At 25.5% G+C, this 15717-nt stretch overlaps 8 non-coding genes across 8 annotated transcripts; 4 read left to right on the top strand and 4 right to left on the bottom strand.

The window, feature by feature from the left end:
* Positions 1-1523: 1523 nt before the first annotated feature.
* Positions 1524-1609, bottom strand: Trnay-gua (transfer RNA tyrosine (anticodon GUA)). The gene is given in 2 exon segments: positions 1524-1559; positions 1573-1609. It is a non-coding gene; the product is annotated as a tRNA-Tyr (tRNA).
* A 2456-nt stretch (positions 1610-4065) lies between these two features.
* Positions 4066-4140, top strand: Trnaf-gaa (transfer RNA phenylalanine (anticodon GAA)). The gene has a single exon. It is a non-coding gene; the product is annotated as a tRNA-Phe (tRNA).
* A 1299-nt stretch (positions 4141-5439) lies between these two features.
* On the top strand, positions 5440-5511 carry Trnae-uuc (transfer RNA glutamic acid (anticodon UUC)). Its single transcript has one exon. It is a non-coding gene; the product is annotated as a tRNA-Glu (tRNA).
* Positions 5512-6237: 726 nt separating this feature from the next.
* Positions 6238-6309, top strand: Trnac-gca (transfer RNA cysteine (anticodon GCA)). Its single transcript has one exon. It is a non-coding gene; the product is annotated as a tRNA-Cys (tRNA).
* Positions 6310-9641: 3332 nt separating this feature from the next.
* On the bottom strand, positions 9642-9713 carry Trnac-gca (transfer RNA cysteine (anticodon GCA)). Its single transcript has one exon. It is a non-coding gene; the product is annotated as a tRNA-Cys (tRNA).
* Positions 9714-10439: 726 nt separating this feature from the next.
* Trnae-uuc (transfer RNA glutamic acid (anticodon UUC)) lies at positions 10440-10511 on the bottom strand. Its single transcript has one exon. It is a non-coding gene; the product is annotated as a tRNA-Glu (tRNA).
* Positions 10512-11810: 1299 nt separating this feature from the next.
* On the bottom strand, positions 11811-11885 carry Trnaf-gaa (transfer RNA phenylalanine (anticodon GAA)). The gene has a single exon. It is a non-coding gene; the product is annotated as a tRNA-Phe (tRNA).
* A 2464-nt stretch (positions 11886-14349) lies between these two features.
* On the top strand, positions 14350-14435 carry Trnay-gua (transfer RNA tyrosine (anticodon GUA)). The gene is given in 2 exon segments: positions 14350-14386; positions 14400-14435. It is a non-coding gene; the product is annotated as a tRNA-Tyr (tRNA).
* The last annotated feature ends 1282 nt before the right edge of the window (positions 14436-15717 follow it).

Here is a 15717-nt window from a genome sequence, read left to right as displayed (position 1 = left end):
TGAATATTGTCTTAATTTAGTTTGTTTTATTTTTTCTTATCACATCCGAGAAACTGAATTATTTAAAAAAGATTTTTTTTTAATTTCTTTTCAACAAAAAAAAGGAAAATTTTATAATTTATTTTTTTAAATTTTTTAACGAGTTTCCCCTAAAAACTTAAAATTTATTATTTTGGTTTTTTATTAAAGATAACGAGTTGTTTTATACAACAATAATAACCAATATAACAGTTTTGTTTATTTTTCATTACTTCCTGCTTAATTTTTCAAACTATAAACCAGAGAACAAAATATAATTGTAGGCTTTTTGAGCTCGTATTTTAAACACAGCCAAAAAAGTGCAAATTTATCTAAATTATTGTCCTTCACACTAAAGCTAAATCTAAATTACTAGTTATTTAATATATAAACCAGAGTCTCTGTAGTCTATTAAGTTTTTAAATGACTTTTGATTTGGTTTAGAAATTATTAAAAGTCATGATTTTAGTTTTTCTTCCTGGTCTTATTATATCACCTCTAATTGTAAACTATGCCATAAATACTTTTCTATGATAACTTCATATAAACTAAAATGTGATCCAAGTTTAAGTGTTTTTGAATCTAAATAAATCACAGTTTCACTGTTTTTTATTTTCTTTTAACAACTAAAACTTAGTCCGGCTTTTTTGAAATAATTTTTATTAAAGTTTCAACTGTGTTGTACATGATTAAGAAAATCATGTTTTGTTTAATGCATTTGAATAACTTGCTTGGTGTGTTTATTAACTTTGTACTAATTCGTATTAGTTTTTATATATTTTAACTAAAAATGTTTAAAACTAAACTTCTTAACACTTATTTAAAGGAACAAGTTTTTCTTAAGAATAAGTTACACTTTCTACACAAACTTTTTACTTAATCAAAAAGTTCGAACTTAAGCGGCAGAATTTTTACATTTAAAATTAAGTATCAAGGTTATTTGTTATTCTTAGCATTGCCTTTTTGTTTTTGTAATCATAAAACAATGATAGATCAATCGGCTTTTGTTGGTTACCATTAATATATAAATGGTGCAAGTTTCAATATTAACGACAGAACTAACTTAAAAGTATAACAATTATTTCAATAAAGTCTTCTAGATATTTGTTTTTTGAAAATAAAAGATGACAACAATTAAATGAATTATTTTTATAATACTGCCTTCAAATACTTCATTAATAATTTTTAACAGTAATGTAAGTTTTATCACTTAAAATTTATTTCGTTAAAGAAAAAACTGGTATAAAATAAGGAGTTTGCCTGTTTTGAAAAAAAAAAATTGAACTACTAATTATTATTGTATTTAAATATTTGATGTTTTATATAATTATCTAGAAATTCAGTTAAAATTTAAATCATAACATGTTTTTTTAGTAAAATACTTCTTTATAAAATGATATTTCAAGAAATAGTTAAACTTGTTGATTTTAAAAATAAAAAAATGTTAAATAAAACATTATTTATATTAATCACGAAAAACATAAAGTTTGATGAAACTAAAATAGTCCTTCGAGCCGGAGTCGAACCAGCGACCTATGGATTTCTAACGACTTACTACAGTCCACCGCTCTACCAACTGAGCTATCGAAGGCGCTAGAAAAAAGCACAAATTTGTGTTTATAAACGTTAGTGTTTGAAGCACTTGTGCACTTAACAATTAATTTTGTTTATTAAGTACATCAACACGGCATATTTTAACATAAGTATGCTTCTAAAGTTGAACATTTTTTGATTGCTTTTATCAACTCACTAGTATGGCTTTATGCGCTTCTACTGTTAAGTTAATATATGCGTACCAATTGAAGTCTTTAAAGCTTAAAAATTTCTAAATAACAATTTACGAACAATATTTTGGAAGTAGACTTTTATAATAGTTTTTAATGCGTACCAACTGAGCTACCGAAGGTTGTTATAGTAACCATGATTGTTTTTTCTATATACTTAAATAATAAATGCATACCTTTACAATTTTTTTTAAAGAAGCTTGTAAACACCGAGAATGATATAAACTAAATTAGCTTGTTTACATGTGGTTTAAATTGTAATTGTAACCTATCATAGTTCTTAAATCTAAGTTTTTGCACACTTTTATTTGTAAACAGATAAATATGTTTTATATGCTTTTATAACTAAATAAAAATTAAATTAAAATTTTAAAATTGTAAAATAAATATTTTATAGATACATTCTAAACTTATGTAAAACAAGTATTACTTTTAATTTAGATTAAAAATATCAAATTTAATAAAAGCTACCATAAAATGTAGGAAATAGTGTTTACAATAAAATTGAAATTGTTTACACTTTTGAAATTTTTTCATAAAAAATGAACTAATAAATGTTTATAAGTTAATAAATAAATGTTGCAGTGTTAAAATTTGCATAAATTACAATTAACAAGTCATATTTTTAAACGGTTTAAAAAAAAGTTAAATTTAAATAAAACAGTAACTTATTTTATAAACAAAAATTAAAGTAAGACTTATTTTCGTAATAAACAAATACAAATAAAACTATATAAATGTATTAAAGTATTAGTAAATAAATTTACACTAAACCTTCAAAGTATAATACGACTTTTTGGAATTAATTTCAAAGAAAAATATGGAGATGGGTTTGAACCCACACGTGCAGATCACAAACTGTTATGACGTAATTATAGAGTAGATTTTTTTAAAGAATTTCACACATTGAAAACTAGAAATTTTAAAATACAGTTTAAATTATAAACATACCCTAAAGAGTTAGTGTGTCACAAACTGCATATGTCACAACAGTTTTGTGACGTAATAATGGAAACGTTAATTAATGCATTATAAACGCTACGAATCGCTTGTAATCACATGGGGGTCTGGCTCAGATTGTAGAGCGCTCGCTTAGCATGCGAGAGGTACCAGAACTATGCCCGGCTCCTACACATTTAAGTAATGGTTACAATATATACTTTTATCTTATTTGATTTTTTTTTAACAATTTAGCTAAAATAAATGAGAGCACAACACTCTTTATTATTTTACTTGTTTATTTTTTTTGTTTAATATGTAAAAAATACTAATCATTAGTAATAAAACAAGACCTTACTTTAATACACAGCTTATTGCAGATCTTATTAGAAAAAAATCAGCTCATTGTTTTAATTATACATAATTTTTAAGAACTTATATTTGTCTGAACAAGTTTAATAAAGTTTTTAATAACTTATGATTACTTATTTCATTTTTAATTTTGCAAAGTCAAACATGATTTAGTTAATAAAACATGATTTAGTAAAATTAAATATGATTTAAGATATTCAAAGTGTAATAAAAACCGAAAGGTTTTTTCGTACACTAGGTCCTTTGATTAAATATTTTTGAGTGCTTTTTTTGCCGTTCCATAAACTATATAGTAAAATCAAACATGACTTAATTTAGTCCAGCATGATTTAGTAAAACTAAACGGATTTAATTGAGTCACACATTATTCAGTAAATTTATACATGACTTAGTTTAAAAAAATTCTGATTTAGTTGATTAAAACATATTTTAGTTAGGTCAAACATGATTTAGTAAATCAAACAAGATTAAGTAAAGTATAAGTCATACAAAGGTTAGTGAAATCAAACATGATTTCGTAAAATAAAACTTGATTTAGTAAAATTTAACCTGATTTAGTTAAGTCAAATTTGATTTGATAAATTCAAACATGATTTAATAAAATTTAACCTGATTTAGTAAAGTCAAAAACTTTAGTAAAGTGAAAAATTATTTTTTAAAGTCTGACACGATTAAGTAAAGTCATACATTATTTAGTTTAAAACATTTGTTAGATTCTGATTTAGATAATAGAAATATTTTCTAGTATAGTTAAACACAGTTTAGTAAAGTCGAACAAAATTTGTTCCTTTTCTACTTATGTTTTTATAATAAACAAATTGTCTGAAAATAATTTAGTTTATGTAAAGCAAATACTTTTCATGGGTGAATTAAAATAGCGAAAATGTTGATGTAATTCAGTATTTGAATTTGTATGATGAATATAGACGTTACAAAATGTTATTTTCCACAAGCCTCGATAGCTCAGTCGGGAGAGCGTCAGACTGAAGAGATCTGAAGGTCCCTGGTTCAATCCCGGGTCGAGGCATGCCTTTTACCTACTTAAAATGTACTTATCTTTTGTTCATGTTAAAATCACTTTACTTTATATAGTGATTTATTTAACATAGTTGTTTTGTTTCTTAACGTATATATTTTTTCAACGTTATGTAGTTGTGCTTTTTTATGATTTATGTTACAATGGTTGTGCTTTATGCATTACAATCCCCAAGGTCTGAGTTAGGAGATTACTTTTACTAATTAAATATAAATTAAATGCTAAGTATAAGGAGTTGTAAACTTTTTAATACTATATATCTTATTTAAGTTAGAGTCCAGAACACCTTAGTAACAACTATCTTAAAAACTAAGTATGTATAAGTATCAGAGTGATTAGTTATTATGTACTGCTAAATATATATAATACAAGTAAAAACTGTGCTAACAAAGTTTATTCTAAGAAAAGCAATCAAATAAACTCACTAAAGAAGCAACTGAACAACATAAGAGTAACAAAAAAACAATAATACACTCTGGCGCTAATGTGTGTGGCAAGAATATAGGCAAAAAATAACAAAAATAATTTTTTGTAGCATAAGTTACTTAAGTAAGTTTTAGTTATTTGTAAATTACATTTGTTTATTTTATCAAGTTAAGTTTTACTAAGTTTGAAATATGTTCACCATTAACTGTAAGTTTTAAGAGACTAAAATAAAATTTAAAAGTTGTTGAGTTAGAATTTAAAATGTTTAAGCGACTTTAAAAGTAGAAAAAGCTTAAATATTATAAAACTTTTTCTAAATGTAGTTTGAACAGATAAAAAAAAGCTTTATGATAATCTTTTCGAATAATCACTCAGTTTATAAACAGAAAGGTTGTAATTATTTTATTAAAAGTAAGAGGGACTTAACATTTATTTTCTTGAAAAGTATAAAGTAAAGTGTATAAGTATTTATACAAATAAACTGCAATGCGCTTTAGTAAGACTTTAAAACATATATGTATACATATATTGTTAGGAATGATTTTTTTAAACGAAAAATTTTGTCAAAACTTTTTTTTAAGTTTATGTTTCAATAATTTACAAAACTAAACTAAGTTAAGTTAGCAACATATAATAAATAACTTACTGTTTATAAAAAAGAACATTTTGATTGTTATGAGTACTTAAAAATATTTAAAAAATTTTAAAACTTAACATACAAATAGTTTGAAATATAAAGATATAGCACAAAAGTTTCAAGTAATAAAGCTCACAGAAGTTTAAGTTACATAAACGTGCTTTAATTGACACGTCATAACGCTTACGTATACATATATAAATGCAAAATATTTCTTTGAACCATAGTCCTACATGGTCTAGTGGTTAGGATTCCTGGCTTTCACCCAGGCGGCCCGGGTTCGATTCCCGGTGTAGGAACTTTTTATTTGAATAGAAAATTAGAAGTTAGTTTTTAAGCTGTGTAACAAATTTCGTTTATAAACTACACAAATCTATGAACACCTTTATGTAACTTTTTGTACTTAAAATACATGAAATTAAATAAATTAAGAAATTAATAAGTTGGATTAAACGTTAGCTTTAATCACATTTTAAATAAAAAAGGTTCTTTAAAAAAAATCTATTCAAGTTTTACATATATACATCATAAAATAAACTTAATTAAACTAATTAGTAAGTAAGCATTCTTGAAAAAAATATATAGTGCTAAAGAAGTGTTATGTTCGATACTTTAGATGTTTAAGTTCTTATAAAGTTAAATTATAATTCAATAAACCTAAAACGTATACAAAAGAGTGATTGTTTTTATTTAGTATTGTAAACTACATTAACGTTACTACCTTTTAAAATGTTATTCATTCATTGTTGTAAAATAAAAAAATTCGAAAAATTATTTCAAATATAGTGTTTAAATAACAGAAACTAAATAAAAGTTAACTTTTTTTTGTTAAATATTGAGTTTTTAGTGAAAGGAAAAAGTTTTAAAGTGTTTTAGTAAGAGTTTGTCGTAAAGGTTTAAAAACTATTGCAAAAGGATTATTCAGCTACAAAAAAATAAGTCGAATTCAATCAGTTGTTAACAGTTTTGCTTTAGGCAACGCTGACAAACTGTTTATATTTTGTTCTGTATTCATATGGATGTGAGGGGATATAGCTCAGTGGTAGAGCAATCGACTGCAGATCGATAGGCCCTTGGTTCAAATCCGAGTGTCCCCTCCTCTTCAAATAAAATAAAATAGTATTTTGATGTCGAATAATTAAGCTTGATGACTAATAGTTTTGCTTCATTCTTAATATTTTTTATGATGTTGAATAATTTTGCTTGATGCTTAATAGTTTTGGTTGATAGTTAACAATTTATGCTTTACGCAAGAAAACTTTGCTTGATGTTGAACAGTTAGGCGGGTGTGTCTATACGACTATAAATTAGTAATATATTAATCAACAGCCGTACAACATTTGCACTAGGCTTACAGAATAGCCTCTAGACTGTAATAGTAAGATCTTTTAAAGTGTTTGTATTTTAACATATCAAATAATTTTTTTTGATTAACTATTCATTTCTTCTAGTATTTAAACTTTTATGTTATGCTTTCAATACTCCGAGTATGTTATAGTATGTACTCCGAAGTTATCTAAAACTTTTAAAGATAATTAAGTTATTACAAAAATAAAATAAAAGACCTTTCTGATTGCTTAACTAGTCAAAAAAAAAATACGTAAACAAGGTTTTGATTTATTTTCAAAAAATAAGTGTTAAAAAATAAAACTGAAACCAATTGCTTTAGTGTATGCAACTTTAGTAATATTGTAATAGTAGTGCTACAATGGTTAACTAAAAGGTTACAAAAAGTGTTGTAATATCAGTAATTTATATTAGCTTACAAGAATAATTTAAAAAGTATTTTCTACTGTTGCAACTTTAGGTTCAATAACTACGTCAGAAAGTTTGAATAGTTACGTCACAATGTATGACGGTTTTATTTATAAACGCTACAATTTCATTATTGACATGAGTCTGGCTAGCTCAGTCGGTAAAGCTTAGGACGTTTTATCCAACGGTCAAGGGTTCAAATTTCTGTCAGACTAGTTGATAAATATTTTTTTTTAGAAAATAAATTAAGTTTACAATTGCAATTTTTATAAACTATTTATGTTTGCCTATGCATTGTTTGTTATAGAAATTGATCATTTTCTTCTACTTACTAAATAAATATATCTTTCTTTGTTGAGTTTATTCACAAACTAGTTAAAAGAATGTTAAAGTCTGTAATATAAAACATAACTAAAACTAGGTAAATACTTCTACATCTCCCCCCAGATTTTATCTACTAAGGAGATAAAACGATAAATTTACCTAGTGAAACAAAAAAAAAATTTTTTTAATTTGTTACAACTTAAAAACATTTTTCAGGTCTAAAATTCAACGAAATCAAACTCAGAAAGACAAAAATCATTTAAAAATTTACAATTAAATTAGTTCACTAGTAAATGATTTGTTAAAACAAACTACAACTTAAACAAACAAACTTTAACAAAAAATTTGAAGCTTAATCTTTACTTTTCTTAACTCAGTTGCTGAATACAAGCATTCAGAAACTTAATTGCTTCACCGATTTGAACTTTTCAGCTTTTAAGCTTTTAAGAACCACACGTCATTCATCTAACCATCTTGAAACTTCACTTAATTTGCTGATAAACATGTTTATCATATTTTCGACTTTAAACAAAGTAGAAGGTGCATTACTGATAGCATTAAACACTGACGAGATACTGCTACACTTAATTTCCAAATACTCGATACCAATCAACAGTTCGAATTTTTGAATGTCAATCTCTACGTCCTCATCTAAGATCACTTTGAATAGATGGCTGTTAGACTAGTCTGCTGCAAAGTCAACTACAAACTTTAGGTAGTCACCATTGGACTGAAACTCATTCATTAGACCATAAAACATTAATTTACAGTGAACATTCCAACTTTACAATAAATGAGTATTAGCATCATCGGTGTCACGAAACTCTTGAAAAGCATCGTAAAGTCTTACAAGGAAACGCTGCAAATGATCCGATAATTTCACACACTCATCCCGGACACATTGTTGTTCGCAATAAACTTTGGCTGTCTGTTTGCTTTTCTGTAGAAAATATAAGTCAAGAAAATATAGATCAAAGCAAATCCGAGCCATTGCAGTTCAACATCATTTTGAAGAAAACCATTAGTACAGAAGGAAATTACACAATGCTTCACAAAAAGAATCTTCCTTCTATAAAACATAGAACGTTAAAACTTTTCTTGACATCTTTTTCGCAACCTTACAGAAAAGACAAACTTTTACAGTGGTATGTTTGCTTTTCGCAGATAAGGGATATTATTAGAGATTTGCAAACAGGAGGGGTAAATCTTCTTAGAAACTTACAATTTTGAACAGTTAAGCGACCTGATCCATCAACCTTGACAACACACTGATGGCAGTCCTTCACTTCCACCACCACTCCACTATTCCCCCACTTGCTAGGAAAGTTACCTGTTTGATTTAGTATCACGACATGATCACCGCAATTCAGTAGTGGTAACGGTTTTGTGTTCTCACTTATATTTTCAATAGACTTAACAAAACAAATACTGAGAGATTCTTCCTTTTTATTCCAAACGTCACGCCACATTTTTGATATCTGCGGGTTTTTGTAAGTCATAACACTTTTTCTGACGTGAGGTAATGATTTCTTTAAATTTCGTCGCGATCCAGTGTGTAAAAGTACGTTTTTGTGTCCCTGTACCTCCTTTTTCTTCTTTGTGACGTAACTATTCAAACTTTCTGACGTAGTTATTGAACCTAAAGTTGCAACAGTAAAAAATACTTTTTAAATTATTCTTGTAAGCTAATATAAATTACTGATATTACAACACTTTTTGTAACCTTTGAGTTAACCATTGTAGCACTACTATTACAATATTACTAAAGTTGCATACACTAAAGCAATTGGTTTCAGTTTTATTTTTTAACACTTATTTTTTGAAAATAAATCAAAACCTTGTTTACGTTTTTTTTTTTTGACTAGTTAAGCAATCAGAAAGGTCTTTTATTTTATTTTTGTAATAACTTAATTATCTTTAAAAGTTTTAGATAACTTCGGAGTACATACTATAACATACTCGGAGTATTAAAAGCATTAAATAAAAGTTTAAATACTAGAAGAAATGAATAGTTAATCGAAAAAAATTATTTGATATGTTAAAATACAAACACTTTAAAATATCTTACTATTACAGTCTAGAGGCTATTCTGTAAGCCTAGTACAAATGTTGTACGGCTGTTGATTAATATATTACTAATTTATGGTCGTATAGACACACCCGCCTAACTGTTCAACATCAAGCAAAGTTTTCTTGCGTAAAGCATAAATTGTTAATTATCAACCAAAACTGTTAAGCATCAAGCAAAATTATTCAACATCATAAAAAATATTAATTATCAACCAAAACTATTAGTCATCAAGCTTAATTATTCGACATCAAAAATACTATTTCTTTTTATTTGAAGAAGAGGGGACACTCGGATTTGAACCAAGGGCCTATCGATCTGCAGTCGATTGCTCTACCACTGAGCTATATCCCCTCACATCCATATAAATACAGAACAAAATATAAACAGTTTGTCAGCGTTGCCTAAAGCAAAACTGTTAACAACTGATTGAATTCGACTTATTTTTTTGTAGCTGAATAATCCTTTTGCAATAGTTTTTAAACCTTTACGACAAACTCTTACTAAAACACTTTAAAACTTTTTCCTTTCACTAAAAACTCAATATTTAACAAAAAAAAGTTAACTTTTATTTAGTTTCTGTTATTTAAACACTATATTTGAAATAATTTTTCGAATTTTTTTATTTTACAACAATGAATGAATAACATTTTAAAAGGTAGTAACGTTAATGTAGTTTACAATACTAAATAAAAACAATCACTCTTTTGTATACGTTTTAGGTTTATTGAATTATAATTTAACTTTATAAGAACTTAAACATCTAAAGTATCGAACATAACACTTCTTTAGCACTATATATTTTTTTCAAGAATGCTTACTTACTAATTAGTTTAATTAAGTTTATTTTATGATGTATATATGTAAAACTTGAATAGATTTTTTTTAAAGAACCTTTTTTATTTAAAATGTGATTAAAGCTAACGTTTAATCCAACTTATTAATTTCTTAATTTATTTAATTTCATGTATTTTAAGTACAAAAAGTTACATAAAGGTGTTCATAGATTTGTGTAGTTTATAAACGAAATTTGTTACACAGCTTAAAAACTAACTTCTAATTTTCTATTCAAATAAAAAGTTCCTACACCGGGAATCGAACCCGGGCCGCCTGGGTGAAAGCCAGGAATCCTAACCACTAGACCATGTAGGACTATGGTTCAAAGAAATATTTTGCATTTATATATGTATACGTAAGCGTTATGACGTGTCAATTAAAGCACGTTTATGTAACTTAAACTTCTGTGAGCTTTATTACTTGAAACTTTTGTGCTATATCTTTATATTTCAAACTATTTGTATGTTAAGTTTTAAAATTTTTTAAATATTTTTAAGTACTCATAACAATCAAAATGTTCTTTTTTATAAACAGTAAGTTATTTATTATATGTTGCTAACTTAACTTAGTTTAGTTTTGTAAATTATTGAAACATAAACTTAAAAAAAAGTTTTGACAAAATTTTTCGTTTAAAAAAATCATTCCTAACAATATATGTATACATATATGTTTTAAAGTCTTACTAAAGCGCATTGCAGTTTATTTGTATAAATACTTATACACTTTACTTTATACTTTTCAAGAAAATAAATGTTAAGTCCCTCTTACTTTTAATAAAATAATTACAACCTTTCTGTTTATAAACTGAGTGATTATTCGAAAAGATTATCATAAAGCTTTTTTTTATCTGTTCAAACTACATTTAGAAAAAGTTTTATAATATTTAAGCTTTTTCTACTTTTAAAGTCGCTTAAACATTTTAAATTCTAACTCAACAACTTTTAAATTTTATTTTAGTCTCTTAAAACTTACAGTTAATGGTGAACATATTTCAAACTTAGTAAAACTTAACTTGATAAAATAAACAAATGTAATTTACAAATAACTAAAACTTACTTAAGTAACTTATGCTACAAAAAATTATTTTTGTTATTTTTTGCCTATATTCTTGCCACACACATTAGCGCCAGAGTGTATTATTGTTTTTTTGTTACTCTTATGTTGTTCAGTTGCTTCTTTAGTGAGTTTATTTGATTGCTTTTCTTAGAATAAACTTTGTTAGCACAGTTTTTACTTGTATTATATATATTTAGCAGTACATAATAACTAATCACTCTGATACTTATACATACTTAGTTTTTAAGATAGTTGTTACTAAGGTGTTCTGGACTCTAACTTAAATAAGATATATAGTATTAAAAAGTTTACAACTCCTTATACTTAGCATTTAATTTATATTTAATTAGTAAAAGTAATCTCCTAACTCAGACCTTGGGGATTGTAATGCATAAAGCACAACCATTGTAACATAAATCATAAAAAAGCACAACTACATAACGTTGAAAAAATATATACGTTAAGAAACAAAACAACTATGTTAAATAAATCACTATATAAAGTAAAGTGATTTTAACATGAACAAAAGATAAGTACATTTTAAGTAGGTAAAAGGCATGCCTCGACCCGGGATTGAACCAGGGACCTTCAGATCTCTTCAGTCTGACGCTCTCCCGACTGAGCTATCGAGGCTTGTGGAAAATAACATTTTGTAACGTCTATATTCATCATACAAATTCAAATACTGAATTACATCAACATTTTCGCTATTTTAATTCACCCATGAAAAGTATTTGCTTTACATAAACTAAATTATTTTCAGACAATTTGTTTATTATAAAAACATAAGTAGAAAAGGAACAAATTTTGTTCGACTTTACTAAACTGTGTTTAACTATACTAGAAAATATTTCTATTATCTAAATCAGAATCTAACAAATGTTTTAAACTAAATAATGTATGACTTTACTTAATCGTGTCAGACTTTAAAAAATAATTTTTCACTTTACTAAAGTTTTTGACTTTACTAAATCAGGTTAAATTTTATTAAATCATGTTTGAATTTATCAAATCAAATTTGACTTAACTAAATCAGGTTAAATTTTACTAAATCAAGTTTTATTTTACGAAATCATGTTTGATTTCACTAACCTTTGTATGACTTATACTTTACTTAATCTTGTTTGATTTACTAAATCATGTTTGACCTAACTAAAATATGTTTTAATCAACTAAATCAGAATTTTTTTAAACTAAGTCATGTATAAATTTACTGAATAATGTGTGACTCAATTAAATCCGTTTAGTTTTACTAAATCATGCTGGACTAAATTAAGTCATGTTTGATTTTACTATATAGTTTATGGAACGGCAAAAAAAGCACTCAAAAATATTTAATCAAAGGACCTAGTGTACGAAAAAACCTTTCGGTTTTTATTACACTTTGAATATCTTAAATCATATTTAATTTTACTAAATCATGTTTTATTAACTAAATCATGTTTGACTTTGCAAAATTAAAAATGAATTAAGTAATTATAAGTTATTAAAAACTTTATTAAACTTGTTCAGACAAATATAAGTTCTTAAAAATTATGTATAATTAAAACAATGAGCTGATTTTTTTCTAATAAGATCTGCAATAAGCTGTGTATTAAAGTAAGGTCTTGTTTTATTACTAATGATTAGTATTTTTTACATATTAAACAAAAAAAATAAACAAGTAAAATAATAAAGAGTGTTGTGCTCTCATTTATTTTAGCTAAATTTTAAAAAAAAAATCAAATAAGATAAAAGTATATATTGTAATTACTATTTAAATGTGTAGGAGCCGGGCATATTTCTGGACTTCTGGTACCTCTCGCATGCTAAGCGAGCGCTCTACAATCTGAGCCAGACCCCCATGTGATTACAAGCGATTCGTAGCGTTTATAATGCATTAATTAACGTTTCCATTATTACGTCACAAAACTGTTGTGACATATGCAGTTTGTGACATACTAACTCTTTAGGGAATGTTTATAATTTAAACTGTATTTTAAAATATTAGTTTTCATTGTGTGGAATTCTTTAAAAAAAACTACTCTATAATTACGTCATAACAGTTTGTGATCTGCACGCGTGGGTTCAAACCCATCTCCATATTTTTCTTTGAAATTAATTCCAAAAAGTCGTATTATACTTTGAAGGTTTAGTGTAAATTTATTTACTAATACTTTAATACATTTATATAGTTTTATTTGTATTTGTTTATTACGAAAATAAGTCTTACTTTACTTTTTGTTTATAAAATCAGTTACTGTTTTATTTAAATTTAACTTTTTTTTAAACCGTTTAAAAATATGAATTGTTAATTGTAATTTATGTAAATTTTAACACTGCAACATTTATTTATTAACTTATAAACATTTATTAGTTCATTTTTTATAAAAAAATTCCAAAAGTGTAAACAATTTCAATTTTATTGTAAACACTATTTCCTACATTTTATGGTAGCTTTTATTAAATTTGATATTTTTAATCTAAATTAAAAGTAATACTTGTTTTACATAAGTTTAGAATGTATTCATAAAATATTTATTTTACAATTTTAAAATTTTAATTTAATTTTTGTTTAGTTATAAAAGCATATAAAACATATTTATCTGTTTACAAATAAAAGTGTGCAAAAACTTAGATTTAAGAACTATGATAGGTTACAATTACAATTTAAACCACATGTAAACAAGCTAATTTAGTTTTATATCATTCTCGGTGTTTACAAGCTTCTTTAAAAAAAATTGTAAATGTATGCATTTATTATTTAAGTGTATAGAAAAAACAATCATGGTTACTATAACAACCTTCGGTAGCTCAGTTGGTACGCATTAAAAACTATTATAAAAGTCTACTTCCAAAATATTGTTTGTAAATTGGTATTTAGAAATTTTTAAGCTTTAAAGACTTCAATTGGTACGCATATATTAACTTAACAGTAGAAGCGCATAAGGCCATACTAGTGAGTTGATAAAAGCAATCAAAAAATTTTCAACTTTAAAAGCATACTTATGTTAAAATATGCCGTGTTGATGTACTTAATAAACAAAATCAATTGTTAAGTGCACAAGTGCTTCAAACACTAACGTTTATAAACACAAATTTGTGCATTTTTCCAGCGCCATCGATAGCTCAGTTGGTAGGGCGGTGGACTGTAGCTAGTTGTTAGAAATCCATAGGTCGCTGGTTCGACTCCGGCACGAAGGACTATTTTAGTTTCATCAAACTTTATGTTTTTCGTGATTAATATAAATAATGTTTTATTTGACATTTTTTATTTTTAAAATCAACAAATTTAACTATTTCTTGAAATATCATTTTATAAAGAAGTATTTTACTAAAAAAACATGTTATAATTTAAATAGCTTGTTAACAACTAAATTTCTAGATAAATATACAAAACATCAAATATTTAAACACAATAATAATTAGTAGTTTAATTTTTTTTTGTCAAAACAGGCAAACTCCTTATTTTATATTAGTTTTTTCTTTAACGAAATAAATTTTTAGTGATAAAACTTACATTACTGTTAAAAATTATTAATGAAGTATTTAAAGGCAGTATTATAAAAATAATTCATTTAATTGTTGTCATCTTTTATAATCAAAAAAAAAATATCTAGAAGACTTTATTGAAATAATTGTTATACTTTTAAGTTAGTTCTGTCGTTAATATTGAAACTTGCACCATTTATATATTAATGGTAACCAACAAAAGCCGATTGATCTATCATTGTTTTATGATTACAAAAACAAAAAGGCAATGCTAAGAATAACAAATAACCTTGATACTTAATTTTAAATGTAAAAATTCTGCCGCTTAAGTTCGAACTTTTTGATTAAGTAAAAAGTTTGTGTAGAAAGTGTAACTTATTCTTAAGAAAAACTTGTTCCTTTAAATAAGTGTTAAGAAGTTTAGTTTTAAACATTTTTAGTTAAAATATATAAAAACTAATACGAATTAGTACAAAGTTAATAAACACACCAAGCAAGTTATTCAAATGCATTAAACAAAACATGATTTTCTTAATCATGTACAACACAGTTGAAACTTTAATAAAAATTATTTCAAAAAAGCCGGACTAAGTTTTAGTTGTTAAAAGAAAATAAAAAACAGTGAAACTGTGATTTATTTAGATTACAAAACACTTAAACTTGGATCACATTTTAGTTTATATGAAGTTATCATAGAAAAGCATTTATGGCATAGTTTACAATTAGAGGTGATATAATAAGACCAGGAAGAAAAACTAAAATAATGACTTTCAATAATTTCTAAACCAAATAAAAAGTCATTTAAAAACTTAATAGACTACAGAGACTCTTGTTTATATATTAAATAACTAGTAATTTAGATTAAGCTTTAGTATGAAGGACAATAATTTAGATAAATTCGCACTTTTTTGGCTGTGTTTAAAGTACAAGCTCAAAAAGCATACAATTATAATTTGTTCCCTGGTTTATAGTTTGAAAAATTAAGCAGTAAGTA

This window comes from Thalia democratica, chromosome 2 (genome assembly GCF_965202585.1).
Source record: "Thalia democratica chromosome 2, ktThaDemo2.hap1.1, whole genome shotgun sequence".
NCBI classification, from domain to species: Eukaryota; Metazoa; Chordata; class Thaliacea; order Salpida; family Salpidae; genus Thalia; species Thalia democratica.
The sequence above is the reverse complement of the archived record's forward strand: the minus strand, read 5'-3'. Positions and strand labels throughout refer to the sequence as shown.